This window comes from Thunnus thynnus, chromosome 11 (assembly GCF_963924715.1).
Source record: "Thunnus thynnus chromosome 11, fThuThy2.1, whole genome shotgun sequence".
NCBI classification, from domain to species: domain Eukaryota; kingdom Metazoa; phylum Chordata; class Actinopteri; order Scombriformes; family Scombridae; genus Thunnus; species Thunnus thynnus.
The window spans coordinates 5,542,362-5,556,426 of record NC_089527.1 but is presented as its reverse complement, the minus strand read 5'-3'; the positions used below and the strand labels follow the sequence as shown (position 1 = coordinate 5,556,426).

At 38.7% G+C, this 14,065-nt stretch overlaps 1 long non-coding RNA gene across 1 annotated transcript; it reads right to left on the bottom strand.

Annotated features, from left to right (window-relative positions):
* Positions 1-9,636: 9,636 nt before the first annotated feature.
* On the bottom strand, positions 9,637-10,645 carry LOC137192079 (uncharacterized). The gene is made up of 2 exons (XR_010930503.1): positions 10,555-10,645; positions 9,637-10,068 (listed from the first exon to the last, which is right to left on the bottom strand). It is a non-coding gene; the product is annotated as an uncharacterized lncRNA (long non-coding RNA).
* Positions 10,646-14,065: the final 3,420 nt, after the last annotated feature.

The following is a 14,065-nucleotide window of genomic DNA, read 5'->3' as shown; positions in this document are numbered from 1 at the left end:
CTGGTGGGAAAAAATATAACATTTCACCCATATGTTCAGTATCAACATTTTTGCAACTTGCCAAATAAGTTAATTAACAATATGCTCTGGGCAGCATCATATTTCCTGCAAAAGAAGAACTGAAAAAGGGAAAATTTCTCTTTTTAACACATTAAGATGTTGAAAATGAATGTGTAAACACACTGTTTAACCTCTAAAGTAACTAGATTTGTACGTGTTTGGATGCAGTAACTTGGTGTGTGACATAAGGATCTATATCCAAATATTTATAACCAACTAGCTCTCAATGCTACAGTGGTTTTCTAGGATCCTAATGACTTATCATCTGCTCATATCCACAAGAGCGGTGAGCCACAAGCTGCACAAATTGCATTTATGATACACATCTACAAGCCCACCCACTGCAAAAACGGAGCACGTATGCAGACACCCGATGCACACATATTAACTCTCTGTCCTGCTGTCCACGTCTAATTTATAATATATCAGGGACTTCTGATATATCTACCAGTAGGCAGTCAGTAGAGAAATTAGCCGTATGATTTTGCACAACAGGCTATTTGTTAGCTGTCAAGCTGATGAACAGATGGAGTCCATTACCATGTTATGATTACCATATGAGAATGCAAAAATAAAAAAATAAAATGTTACAGGTCAGTCTACACTGAAAACACTTGCAGCTAAAAGCTTTTTACATGAATACTTGTGTCTCAGCCAGAACTTATTTCTCCCAGACAGTAAACAAGACTAGGTCAGACTGGACCGAGTTTGGTCAATGTGTTGAGTTGTGGCCGAATTTGTCATAGAGTTTAATCAGTGATTGTGTCTACAATGTGAATTCCTGGATATTAAATGTTCATCTGCAGTTCTCACAGTAATAGTTGTTAAAGTCTACTGAAATAGCATCACATGGCTGTATTTGAAAAAAAAAGAAGAAGTTATAAATGCAGTTGCAAGTTAAATACTTTCCACTCATATCTTGGGATGTTTGATTTAAAAGAGAACTTATTTTAATTCTAATTATAACTGTTCTAATTATCTGTTAACTCCCCCCGCTCTTTCATCTCTTTTGCTCTGCAGATGTCTCTCATTTTTTAAGACTCACTCTGCACTGAGTGTTTTGTCAGTGATGCTTTAACTCTCTGCGCTCTCCCTCACGCCTCTATGCACCTTTTTTCTGCCTCTTTCCCGGTTGATGCTCACAGAGGCTGCGGTGGAAACTGTAAAATGAAAGTTTTGACAGTATTTTGGGTGCAAATTCTGGAGGCTTATCTCTGCCTGCAGTTACAGTCAAATCAAGCGCTACCTGCAGAGCAGACTCGTGTTTTAATGCTGTTGTTCGTCGTTTGTGATGTGAAAACATCAGAGAAATAAAAAGCTTGCATCCAGGTATTAGTTCAGTTATAAAATCCAAGCCGCAAGCCAGAGATTTGATCGCACTGGATGGTAGAGGAGAAGAAACAGGAGCTTAAACAGGAGTTTAGCTGACTAGCAGGAGCTGAGAGGCGTCAGAGCTCAGAGCAGAACTCCAACACTTGGCTGGACGACCAATGTTTAAACTTTACTCACTCAGGCACTCATGGACAACCACTTTTATAAGGCTGGTCAGTGGCCGGTCCAGCCAAAAAATCAGGACTTCAACATTTCACTATAATGATTCTGCAGTTACAGCAACAGAGGGAGACTGTCGAGATGTTGTACCACCATACAAACTGTATGTCATACCACTGCTGTCAAAGACAAAACAATTCTACACACTTGCAGTTCAATTTATACCTCATGGAACAGCAGGACAGGACAGGACAGGGTGACTGGGCAGAGGAAGTTTTTGACCTCGTAAATAGACAAACATTTCCACTAGTATAAGCCAGACTGCTTTAAAGCACGTTAATAGCAGAGTAAAAAGCCAAAATCTAGCAATGCTCTTCTTTGATGGAGATTTAGCCAACAGATAAAAAGCTTTCGACTGGCAAGGGCCCGCTGTGTTGAATACAGAATGAAAACAAACAACTGATTTCCACCCTGACTGATGTACAGCAGCACTTTCACAGTTTAAAGGCATCCGATATACATCTCACCCCTTTAAAGGAAGAAAAAAAAAAAAAAACCTCTTATCTACACCTCTGTAATTCTAAGATAGGAGTGATCCAGCAGAGATAACAGGGACACATTCATTACGACTCTAAGACATATGAATGGAAAATAAATGTATTTGATTTCATTGGTGGTGGAGAAAAGTGGGGCCTTATATCAGTGTTTGTCATTGCATCGGTTGGGCTGTAATGTTACTGTTGCCTGAAGTCATTTGACTTTGGCTTCACATTTGAGTGGCAGCGAAGATCATGAAGGATGGAGAGACAACGAATCCTTTCCTGCTTCCTTTAAAAAAAAAATACAATAAAAGATAAATCCCAGATGTTACAACTCAGGTCTCATTTTGTAACTTCATTTCTATCAGTAAATGGTTTATAGGACACTATAATGTAGTTATAAGCAGTCAACAATTATAAGTCCTCCTATGAAGACATATGTGTCATTCATAGTTGTTGACACTAATAAACACATATCTGCTTACTACTACATTGTACAATGTCATAAACCATATCTTAACTGTTTATTTACTGCTTATAAATGCTGAATAGAGGGAGACTTAAAGTAACGTGTTGCCCTTTTTAGCTGTCAGCATCAGTATCAACTTGGTGAATACAATGTTTTTATTACTAATAGGAATGATGATCAAATATTCAAAGGTAAGACCAAAGTTGTAATTAAGCAGGATGGTGCTTTAAAGTGAGCCAATGTACCTTTAATTGAACAGCAGCCAAGTGTGATGTAATGGTAGCACACAGAGGTCAGCAGACTGATAATGGCTCTATGGTAACTTTAGCTTGCTTTTAAACTCAACTTTTTCATTTTTATGTGGAAGAATGTCTCATTTCTCCTCTTAAAAGTTAAAGCCTTGCTTTATTGCACAGGCTGTCACATACCATACACTATGTATGCCAACCACTCTGACTAGCTATATTTAATATTAACTGATAATGCAGACTTCCTGCGGTTTAACATCTCACCTTGTTGCAGTGATGTACAGGTGTACTCCGGGACCCGATGACATCACTGGTGGGCGTGGTCAGAGGTGAAACAGGCTCAAAACTTTCAACCAGAGAGGGCAGCAAAACACTGCCTGGTGTTAAAGGATAAGGTGAATGAATTGAGCCGACTTACAGGTATTCCTCTTTGCTGCAGAGCTCCAATTAAAAACAGGTTAACGAGCCACACTGTTGCACTGGGTGACGTCCTCCTTGGTCCCTGAAGAGCGTGGTTACTTTAGTTCTACCTTCCACTCTGCTTTTATTTCAGTATTTTCTGTTTTTGACAGGGGTGATATATTCTCATTTTTTTGGGATGAGTAAATTTAAATTCTCATTCATGGTGACATCTTGAGGAAATAGTTTGCAAGGTAAGGGAGAGCCATACTAAAAAACTATACTTAAAACCTTGAGGTATCTCGGTATATAACGAGCAGCTGCAGCCGAGCAGCAGATAGTTATTTGCTCAAGGCTGTCATGACGGCGGCCTACTGGATCTGCTTTCGGTCTTTCTGTCTCTATTTGCAGAGACAAGCAAGTGAGGCCAAGCAAACAAACACACCAACAATACCAGGAAAAATAATCCTTGTGTTGTGCTTTTAAATTCCCAGCAAAATAAAAAAACATTTATATTATTGGTCAGCCAATGTAAACATCTACAGTATATTTTATTTTGCTGGTCTGTCATTGTGGTCGGTCAACATGCTGCAAAAAGAGAAAAATACCTTCTTTTTTTTTTTTTTAAAGGCTGCAGCGAGTCTAGTCTCTGTCTAGAATTCGGCCCTGAGGCCACTTTTCTCACATCGTGCATTTGGGGTCAGCCACGAACCTTTTCTTTAAAACATAATGTTATAGTGCAGAGGTCCCTCAGAGCAATCTATTGATTAAATATCTTATTTTGACATTTCACAGAGGAAATAAACGGTGATATAGAATAATTAACTTAAAGAGCACCCTTATTTTAGCATCTTCACACATTAAAAAATAATTACTCATCTCTTTTTCCACCTGTCAGCGCTGGATGTTTATCATCCCGTTTCTGACATGTGCGTCTCATTTTTAATCAATACAGTCATCAACACTCATGGAATAGAAGCTCTGATCTCTCAATCTTTTTAAATTACTCCAAACTAGAGTTAATTATGGTTCTGTGCCTTCTGGATGACTGCCAGGCAGCAATGTAATACCTGGATTTCATCCCTGACAGCCAGAAAAACAACTCACTGCTGAGTTTGTTTTCATGTCCTGATAGCCGGGCTGTGGTCAGATTGGAGTGGATGTCACGGAGTTTTCTGGAGGAGAGAATTACTCAATTTTCTTTGGAAAAGAGGCAAAGAGTAGCTGTTGGAATGAATACTGTAGAGTGGGACTCGGACTACAACCAAAAGAGTGTATTCTCTGCAATAGTAAGTTATATTTAAACCATGCTAGCTAAACATGTTAAAAAAAAACCATTAAGTACAATTTAGCAAATTTTAGACATATTAGAAACCGTCTCTCTTTGGATGCAGCCAAGATATTTATGCAGCTATGATTCTTTCTCATATGTCTTATTGCATCACATGTTGTGGAGCAGGCTGGAGAAACAGCCATAAATCCTTTTGAGTCTTTATACAAACAAACTCAAAGCCAATGCATTCCTCCAGAATATCCTCTATAAAAGATTGTAACATACCATTTCGTTGTACTGCATTTGGACAGTCAGCTTTCTCTGTGAAAGCCACAACTCAGTGGAACGTCCCTACCTGATGATATGAAGAACTGTAGTTCTATCAATACATTCAAGACCAGACTGAAACATGTACTAAAGATCAATCAGCTGTTTGACCATTGAGTCACAGTTTAGTTTACATTATGTCTGATTGACATTGTGGGTTTATGTGATGTGTGTAGCTTTGTATTTTGTATTTTGTATGGTGTGTTCTGTGTGGTTTTTCAAATCAAAATATGACTGAAATATCTCAACAACCATTGAATGGATCATGATGGAATTTTATACAGACATTCATGAAGTCCAGATGATGAATTATAATTACATTGGTGAGTTTAGCTCCACCATGAAGTTGACATTTTTACCTTAAGGAGTTAAATAACTTGACAACTGTTGGATTCTTCACATATGATGTATATGTTATGAATCCATCTATAATTATGTCATCCTGTTTGTCTATGCTGTATTTCAGTAATTTTGCTTTCTTGTTCTACTGGAAGAAGGATCTCTCCTCTGTTGTTCTTCCACGTGGTTTCTTCCATTTTTTTTACCCGTTAAAGGGTTTTTTTAGTGAGTTTTTCCTTATTTGAATCGAGGGTCTGAGGACAGATTGTACAGATTTGTAAAGTCCCCTTTACACATTTGTGATTTATGATACTGGGCTATACAAATAAAACTGACTTGACTTAGATGGATTATTATGAAATTTGCTACACACACTTTGCTGATAATTCATGACCAAATAAAACATGACCTGCTCAACATCAACATTTGAATTTTGAGCATGTTAGCATTTAATTCAGTGCACTACTACTATGCCTAACGACAGCCTCAGCATGGCTCTAGACTCTTAGTCTTGTTAATTATACGTATGTTCTCAACACTTATCTTACAGCCATGTAGCAACTTTTGCACCGTTAATGAATGTGGATTTTTTCCAGTGACTTTCATTAGTTCTTCAAAGAAGGGGGGGAGTGTTTGTTGTTCACAGAAGTGAAATGACTCTGGAGCGAGCGTTTGATGCTATCTAAAAATGTTACTCTAACAGAACTCTGCTGGTGTTTATTCAGTTTGGAGCTGAACTCTATGACTAACAAACACTATGGAATTTAAAAAAGAAGGAAATAAACAGATGTATTGCTGCTATGTTATATTGTACGCTATACAGCATAGAGCAAAAAATTATTTGTTTTATTTCCAAATTCAAAGTGCGGCCTGCGAGGCTGCGATAACCGGAGGACGGAAATGTGCAGAAGCTCGTCAGGTTGTCGATAGCGATGATTTTCCTCCAGCTCACTCTTATTTATAACCGTACTTAATAGATGTAATTATGACCTTGTTTAGCGGGTAAAAGGGTTGTTTTACAACACATTATTATTATTTTTTTATTTCCAAGCAAAAAAGTTGGATTACATGATTAAAAGTTTCAAACTTGTCATGCAGTTTTCAACCCACATTTAAAGTTTACAGCTGTAAGAGTGTGAATTTGAAAGAAAATTGGAGAGTTATTATGGGCAGCAACACACCAACTTAGTATGCCAGCCTGATTGCTGGGCATGTACATGTGCATAGTGGTTGCCTTGGAGATGTGAGGATAAGTCTGTCTGAACAATATGGTTTTACCTGCAGGGAGTCACTTTGGTTGTTTGTGTTAGCATGCTACTATTGTGGAAGACACTGCGGGGAGAGAGAGAGCGTGAGTGTTTCTTTTTATGGTTTCTACAGTTCCTCAATAACTTGCACCGAGGATGTTCTGTATGGAAATGGTTGTAATTTCAAGTTTCAGTTGAGTAAAAGTGACTCTGGAGAAGGTTTATGTTAATCTGATGGCAGTTTAACATGTTGCTCTCATGTCTGAATAAGCATTCGAGTCATTTTTATGTAAAAGTTACGATGGCAGTCTTACAAGGTCGGACCTGTATCACTTTCAGCACAAGTCTGAACTAAATGCTGTCAGATTAATGTAAAGGCTGCAGGCAAAACACAAGACAAACACGTCTTGTTTTACCTTCTAACATCACTGTAATAATCTCAATCAAACAGTTTAATAAACTAGGAAACACTGTTGAGATCGATCTTTGTGTGTGTTGCTGTGTTGTGTGTGTGTGTTTCTTTCAGTGCTGCAGGTTCCTGGTTGGATGAAGCTGGAGGCCAATCAGGGAGGCGAAGGTTATAAAAGACCTGCCCCATCCTGGTAGTCAATAGCTCCACCTGCCAGCCTAATCTGTTATCTTGTTATCTTGTTTAAACAAAATTAATCTCTGTTGAATAAACTTCCTGTCTTTTAATTAATCCTTTTCCTCGCTATGTTCTCAGAGCTGGACCATCACACATATTATAGATCAGACTATGAAAACTAATTTCCCCTTTATGGTGCAGCTGGAGTAGAAGAGGTTAAAAACCCTCTTTCACCTACAGTAATTACCTCATCACACGAGCACGCCGTCTCTACACTTTCAATATTCACTCATGCTAACTGTTAAGCAAATGACCACCCAGCAAAATGCTTTACATAAGCCTACAGCATGACAGCATATTAAATGAGAGGCCCCGACTTTACATCCTGTCATTCAATGCTGGTGTATGTCGAACTTATCAGCAAGTTTTAACCTATTGCTCCCTCTCTCTTGTGTGCATGTACTAGGTTCCAAATATCGCACAAGCATTGTCTCTTTTGTCTGATCATGTCTAAATAAAACTGTGAGCAACATTAACGTAAAAGTCACTCATGTTTGAATGCTGAGTGGGTGTCCTCCTCCTGCTGGCTGTCTTTGTGTTTTTCCAAATGATGTTTCCTTGTTGAGCCACAGTGGAGGGATATAGGAATACATCCTGGTAGTGACATCAAGGTTTGTTGGGGCTGCCATGATAAAATGCTGGCAATAAACCCACAACATGGACAAAGATACCTGCTTGATTTGGCTAACGAGACTACTGAAGACTTATATTAGCCTCACAGAATTCACAAAAATCGGAACTATATCCTTTATTAGAGCTCTCTCCGGTGTCATTTTTACTCAGCTGGACTTCTGAAAACTCTTATTAGCTTCAGCTGAACTTCAGGACCAGTTTATACACTGTGGTTGCATTATAGGAGGATTAATTCACCGCCAGTGTGGACAGGAGGACCAATAACTCTCTCAGTGAACATGTGACATTTGTATATATATATTTATATAAAAAAAACTTATTTGCTCTACTGACTGCCTCATAGCTGTCCCTCTGTGGGCACATTTGCTACCTTTTGCCAATCTTACCTCAGGTGAGAGAGAGACGCAGGGTCAATTTACGGTCACAAAACGCAGCACGGTGCAAAACACTTTTAAAGTGAGTTCAGTGAGTGAATGTGCATTCAAACACATACGTTTATACACCTGGGTATTTGATGCTAAATTCCATTTTCCATATTAGCTCGTGCACATATGATCTGCTAATGAATCGCCAGAGCTCTGGTTCAGTGATGAGGAGGAACAGGTGCATCATAATGTTTGTTGATGAGCCTCCCGGGCGCAGCGGGGTCTGACCTCCTATGACTCCTCTCTCTCTCTCTCTCTCTCTCTCTGAGGATGCACTTTGAAAAACATTTGCAAGGTCTCACAAATAGATGCCATTTTGGTTGCACTGTGGGAGATATCAGCCTCTACTGTTTCAATTTTCACCATTTCTTATATCAGTCTGTCTCCTTTTTTTTCAGTCTGTCTCATTAAAAAATATTAGAGTAGTTTAAAAAAATACAAATTCTCTAGAAACTGAGAAATTACTCAACAGATTCTTTAAAAAACAGGATAAAAGTGTACATTTCTGATAAAATACAGATAGCAAAGTAATATTTCTATACCAACTCCTGCTCCTCTCTTTATAGTTTGGGTTTAATGAAACATAAATTCGAGTTCCACTTCATCGCATATGAAAAGAAAAGTATGTTCTGGGCAAAAATGTGTTGTACATGAAGTGTCCAGATTTGTAGATGCAGCTCAGCATCACTTTATTCAATTGTTTTTTAACGGTTTATTTTGTTGCACATCTCTCTGCGTGACACATGCAGTTTCACGATGATCGTTCTGTGCAAAATGCCACCATGAAGGCAGGCAGCGTGAAAAGGAGGGAGTGAAATATCCAACCTACTTGCTTTCTTTCCACTGCTCCGAGAGTTGTCACACAGGAAAATGCAGCATGCTACGTCGTTACTATGGTAACCCGTGAAAGATAATGAGTACGCTGTCTAAACATATGATAATCCAGTGACGGTTGGGGAAATCTGGTCACTTCTAAATTACAAAGTAGGTAATTAGGCACAGCAGATTAGTTTAAAAATAGATTTCCCTGGCCTGCTACCCGACTCATATACTGTATATTGTTTAATATTTAATATTAAGGAATCATCTTATTTCTTTTCTTTTCCTCAAGAGTTTTTCATTCACCATATATGGTAGAACAGATATGCATGTTTCCATTATTGCCCTAAGACCCCTTCTAGCAATTTATTGCAGCACCCTGTGTTTCATTACTGGTGACAGATTTATAACCCACGGCTGTAACTTCTACCAAATTTCAAGATAGCCTTGGTTTGCTGCATAATAGAAAGTGTACACCATCCGCTCAGTTTCCTACATAAAGTTTCTCTTCAAAAAGACTCCCCGCTGTCCGACAGAATTTCTAAACCTTTACTGCACTTTGAATTACAGAAGTGGCTCATTTTAGACGTCCATCATGCTTGGCCGACCGGCTCTTGGAAGTGCAGCTTTGAGGCGTTCATGGTCTCTGTTCTTAAAACTGCTTGCAGAGTAGATTACAATTAGAGGTCCTGGCACTGTGACGGCAGTTATTTTCATATCGTTTCTTTTTTTTTTTTTACTGTTTTGATTGAAGTCTAATTTATTTCTTATGAGCCTATCCCTGGCACTTCATAAGGGGGGTGTCCTGCAAAATGGATCTTTTGAACTCAAAGGGTTTTGCTATTTAAAATAAATTGCAAATGAAGAGTTTATATTTTGTTTTCTAATGCACAACCTTTTTTTTATGACATTATTAGCACGTACATTTCTCATAATGTCTACTTAGATAAGTCTGTTGTTACATTATTATGATGCACTGCTGTAACATTGCTACAGCTACAGGTTTACTTAAAGCCAAACTGCCAGAAAAAAAGACAGCTTGCTTACTGATTGTCTCTTGGCAGAAAAAAGCATCATCAGTGATAAAGTGATAATTAGGTAAATATTACATTTAGCTGCAGTGTAACCAGAGAGCCACAAAGTGCTGCTGCAGCTGTTTAAAGAGAGAGAGAGAGAGAAAAAAATCATCTTTTGTGTGAAAATATGACCACACTGGCATCTGATGTTTGAACAAATGTAATTTATCCTGCAATTTGTTTAATGTTCCTGATATTTTAGTTTTCAGTTTGACAATACCTGCAGCTTTACCAGAATAAACAGGTTAATTTAGCCTCTTACAGCTCGACATTTAAAGGTAAAAATGACACATTCTTCTGCTAGCAAATAAAAAACTGAATTCATAGACAATAAAACACTCCCTTGGTCTATTAAATACACTTAGTTTCTGCTGCTACAGCCTTAATAGGTCTGGTATGACCACTAGATTATGATGGCTTACCTAATTAGCCAACTTTCAAAATATTACTGAGTTACTGACTCTTCTCTACTGTGGCTGCTGTTACACTACCTTTTATTATGTTACAAATAAACATTTCAACGGTTTTATTACAATAAGTAGAACAAGGTAAATGCAGAGTACCTTACAAGGTGACATGTTTCTGTTTTTCATGTTTGTGGTCATATTCCTGTCACTCTCCGTTGGTTCACCTAATGATGACGACGTCTTAAGAGAATCTTGGAAAATGAAAATTTAATGTGTCATTATCCTGTAATCATCATTTGTGGTAGGAGTTATGATTTTAACATCCTTAAAGCTACATAAAGAAACACAAAAGGAGGGAAAATGTGGTTAGCTTGCAAAGATCTACTTCCAATTCCCATACCAATCTCTCCTGCTCAGAGTTGCAGAGCGCTGTAGCATATATCAGCATGCATCAGGCAAGAGGCAGGTTAAACCCTGGACAGCAGGTAGATTTATCACAATCACAACCACATTCAGGCACATTATAAGTCTGCAGTTCACTAACCTGCCTTGAGGAAACTGGAGCACCCAGAGGAAACCCATGTTAACTATCACAGTTTGAGTATGAAGCCAATGAGGAAGTCCCTTAAAGTGCAGTTCCACAAACGGCCACTAGATGCTGGCTCCAAAAAAATCCCTGACTTCACTAGACTTCCATTCAAAAAGCATCAACTTCTCTATAGAAATACTAAGTCAATCTTTTTTTTTCAATGAGTCATTATGGTCTGAGTCTGCTGGTGGTCATTTTGGAAATCATTGTTCTGTTAAATAAGATTTGAAGATGTACAGTAGTTTTGATGTCTGCCATGTGTGCATTGATGGACAGTTGACTCACCTGCTGCTCTCCTCGGCTACAGGACTCACACTGAGTCGGATTATGTTCACCGCTCAGTGTTACCGAGGTAGCAGGGCGTGAAAGGCAACAACCCGCACTCCTTATTTGGATGGTCCTGGCTCCAAATGGAAAAGATGGTGCCAACTGTAAACTGCAACTCTGGGCTACATCTATCTTTATATACAGTCTGTGGTTTGAACTGAAGACCTTCTTGCTTTGAACAGTCACTGGGTTGCATATTTGCTACTTTTTAAAATTGTATCTGTATATTTCATGTTTATTTCTGCCATGACTTTGGGTATTGGCATATATCTTGTGCACTAACAATGAAAGGTGGCCTTTGCAGTGTCCTATTTAGACTGTATTCTGTATAATTATTCATCCTTGGAGGTGCCATAAAAATACCACACTGTTTGTTTTTGGTTTTTTGTGTGTGTTTTTGTATCATAATGAATTCAGGTTGTCACTACATACAAATACATTCAAAAATCTTTGCTTTTACATGTTTAAACAATGGCAGTTTTATTAAGGCACTGTAAACCAACAAGTTAGTGCCTCTATTCTGTTGTAAAATCGGGATGGGATGTGTGTGAATGTGTGTATTCTGTCATGTACTGCTGTTGTTGAATAACAACTTGAGAATGTTTGTCTTGCTACTTAGAAACTGTGCATTCTTCCTGTTTATCGGTGGATTTCAAAGTTTCATGAAATCAAGTTATAGTGTTGCTCTTGAATCAAAAATAACTGAAAACTCTGCATTTTTCAATTTTGTGTAAATTTAACCTTTGATTTCAAAAGTTAAATTCCAGTAGATTCATTCTTTCTACTGTGGCTTCGTCTTGAAACAAAACTTATGTATAAGCACATCTAAATGTTATTCATCTAAGCAATTAATTAAGAAACTATTGTCACACGAAATAGCCCAAACCCTGCTACAACTGATGAATTGAATCTGACTATGTGTAAGCACATTGTATAACAATCTACATAGAAAAAGTATTGGAAATGACTTTGTGCTATGTGCTATTCACTCCAATGTCTAATCAGTTTAATGACTGTTGACACCGGTTTCACATCATTAAAATCTCAGACGCATCACATTTCCGACACCCCTTTAAACACTTTATTGTGTCACTTGGAAAAATATCCTGACTCAGAGGAAGTTTGTGTCTTTTCTGGTTTCAGACAGAATGAACTGTGTTGTGTTTATTTTTTTTCTCTCCATAATTATCCCAGAATCCCATCAGAGAGGACAGTTGCATGTTGGACAGGGTCACAGGATCCGGGCGGCATCTGGAGAAGAGGCTGTGAACAGTCCATTAACACAGAGGCTGTGGCTGCCAGAAATACTCGCGTAGAACCCACAGATGAAAGCCAAGCCAGTAATGACAAACAAATTAGGCCGGGCTACACGGAGATGGAACCTGCAGATGTGTTCACTGTCCGCTTCCAGACATAAAAGCCGTTGTGGCGTCCAGATTGAATTACATTACTCATTTGCACGGCAGCGCCAGGGCTCCCTTTTCATTGGGGTAGGCCAGGTCTATCGGACAAAAGATCCACTTTATGAGCTCTGTGCTGTACATGGTGAGCAGATGCTAGGCAGGAATTGTACTCACCTCAATGACTCCTTAAGCCCTCTATCAGTGAGCAAACTACTCAGATTCCCATCACTCCGCTGCAGCCGACCCTTCGCCCTTCCATAATAAACCTCATGGCGTGAACACAGGTGCTTGAATCATCTCCACAACTGTCCAGACAAGTAAGTAATTAAGTGAGTAAAGTTTATTTAATATAGCACCTTTCACAGAGCAAGTTCACAAGTGCTTCACACGAGTAAAAAAAAAAAGACCATAGAAATAGTAAAATAAGCAGCAACAGACCTTAAAAACACACAAAATTACAAACACTAGACAGTACGAGGTGAGACAAAGGCCGGTTTGAATAAATGAGACTTCAGCTGCTTTTTAAAGGTGTCAACAGAGACCACAGATCATATGTCTATAGGAAGAGTGTTCCACAGTGTCGGAGCCATGACTTTAAAGGCACGACCACCTTTTGTTTTCAGTCGAGACAACCAGTAAGCCCTGGTTAGAAGACTTAAGTGACCTACTGGTGATATAAAGATGGAGCAGGTCAGATATGTACATGGATGTCTGACCATGCAGGGCTCTATATGTAAAAACAAGAACCTTAAAATCAATTCTAAACTTGAAGGGAAACCAATATAAAGAAGATAAGATTGGTGTGATGTGAGTCGTCCTGATGGATCTGGTCAACAGCCTTGCAGCAGCATTCTGGACCGTTTGTAGATGGTCCAGGGACGATTTGCTGAGGCAGGTAAAAAGGGTATTGCAGTAGTCTAGCCGGGATGATATTGAACTGTAAATGATCATCTCTAGCTCAGACAGAACCTGACCTGAGTTTGGCAATGTTTCTTAAATGGAAGAAATATGAACGTGTCAACGGTTTGATACGTTGATCAAAGTACATAGCCTGATCCCCAGATTTCTAAGATTAAACTGCACAGCTGATACACATACCCGATACAAGGACCTCAGTCTTATCTGTGTTTAGCTGTTAAAAGTTGTTAGCCGTCCAGTCCTTGATGAGTCAGACAATTGTGCAAAACAGTCAGTTTGTCAGTCTCATCAGGCTTAAAAGATACAAACATCTGGATATCATCAGTGTAACAGTGATATACCTTTAAATTAGCTAATAATATGACCTAAGGGAAGCATATAAAAAGCAAACAGTATAGGACCCAAGACCGAACCCTGAGGCACGCCACAG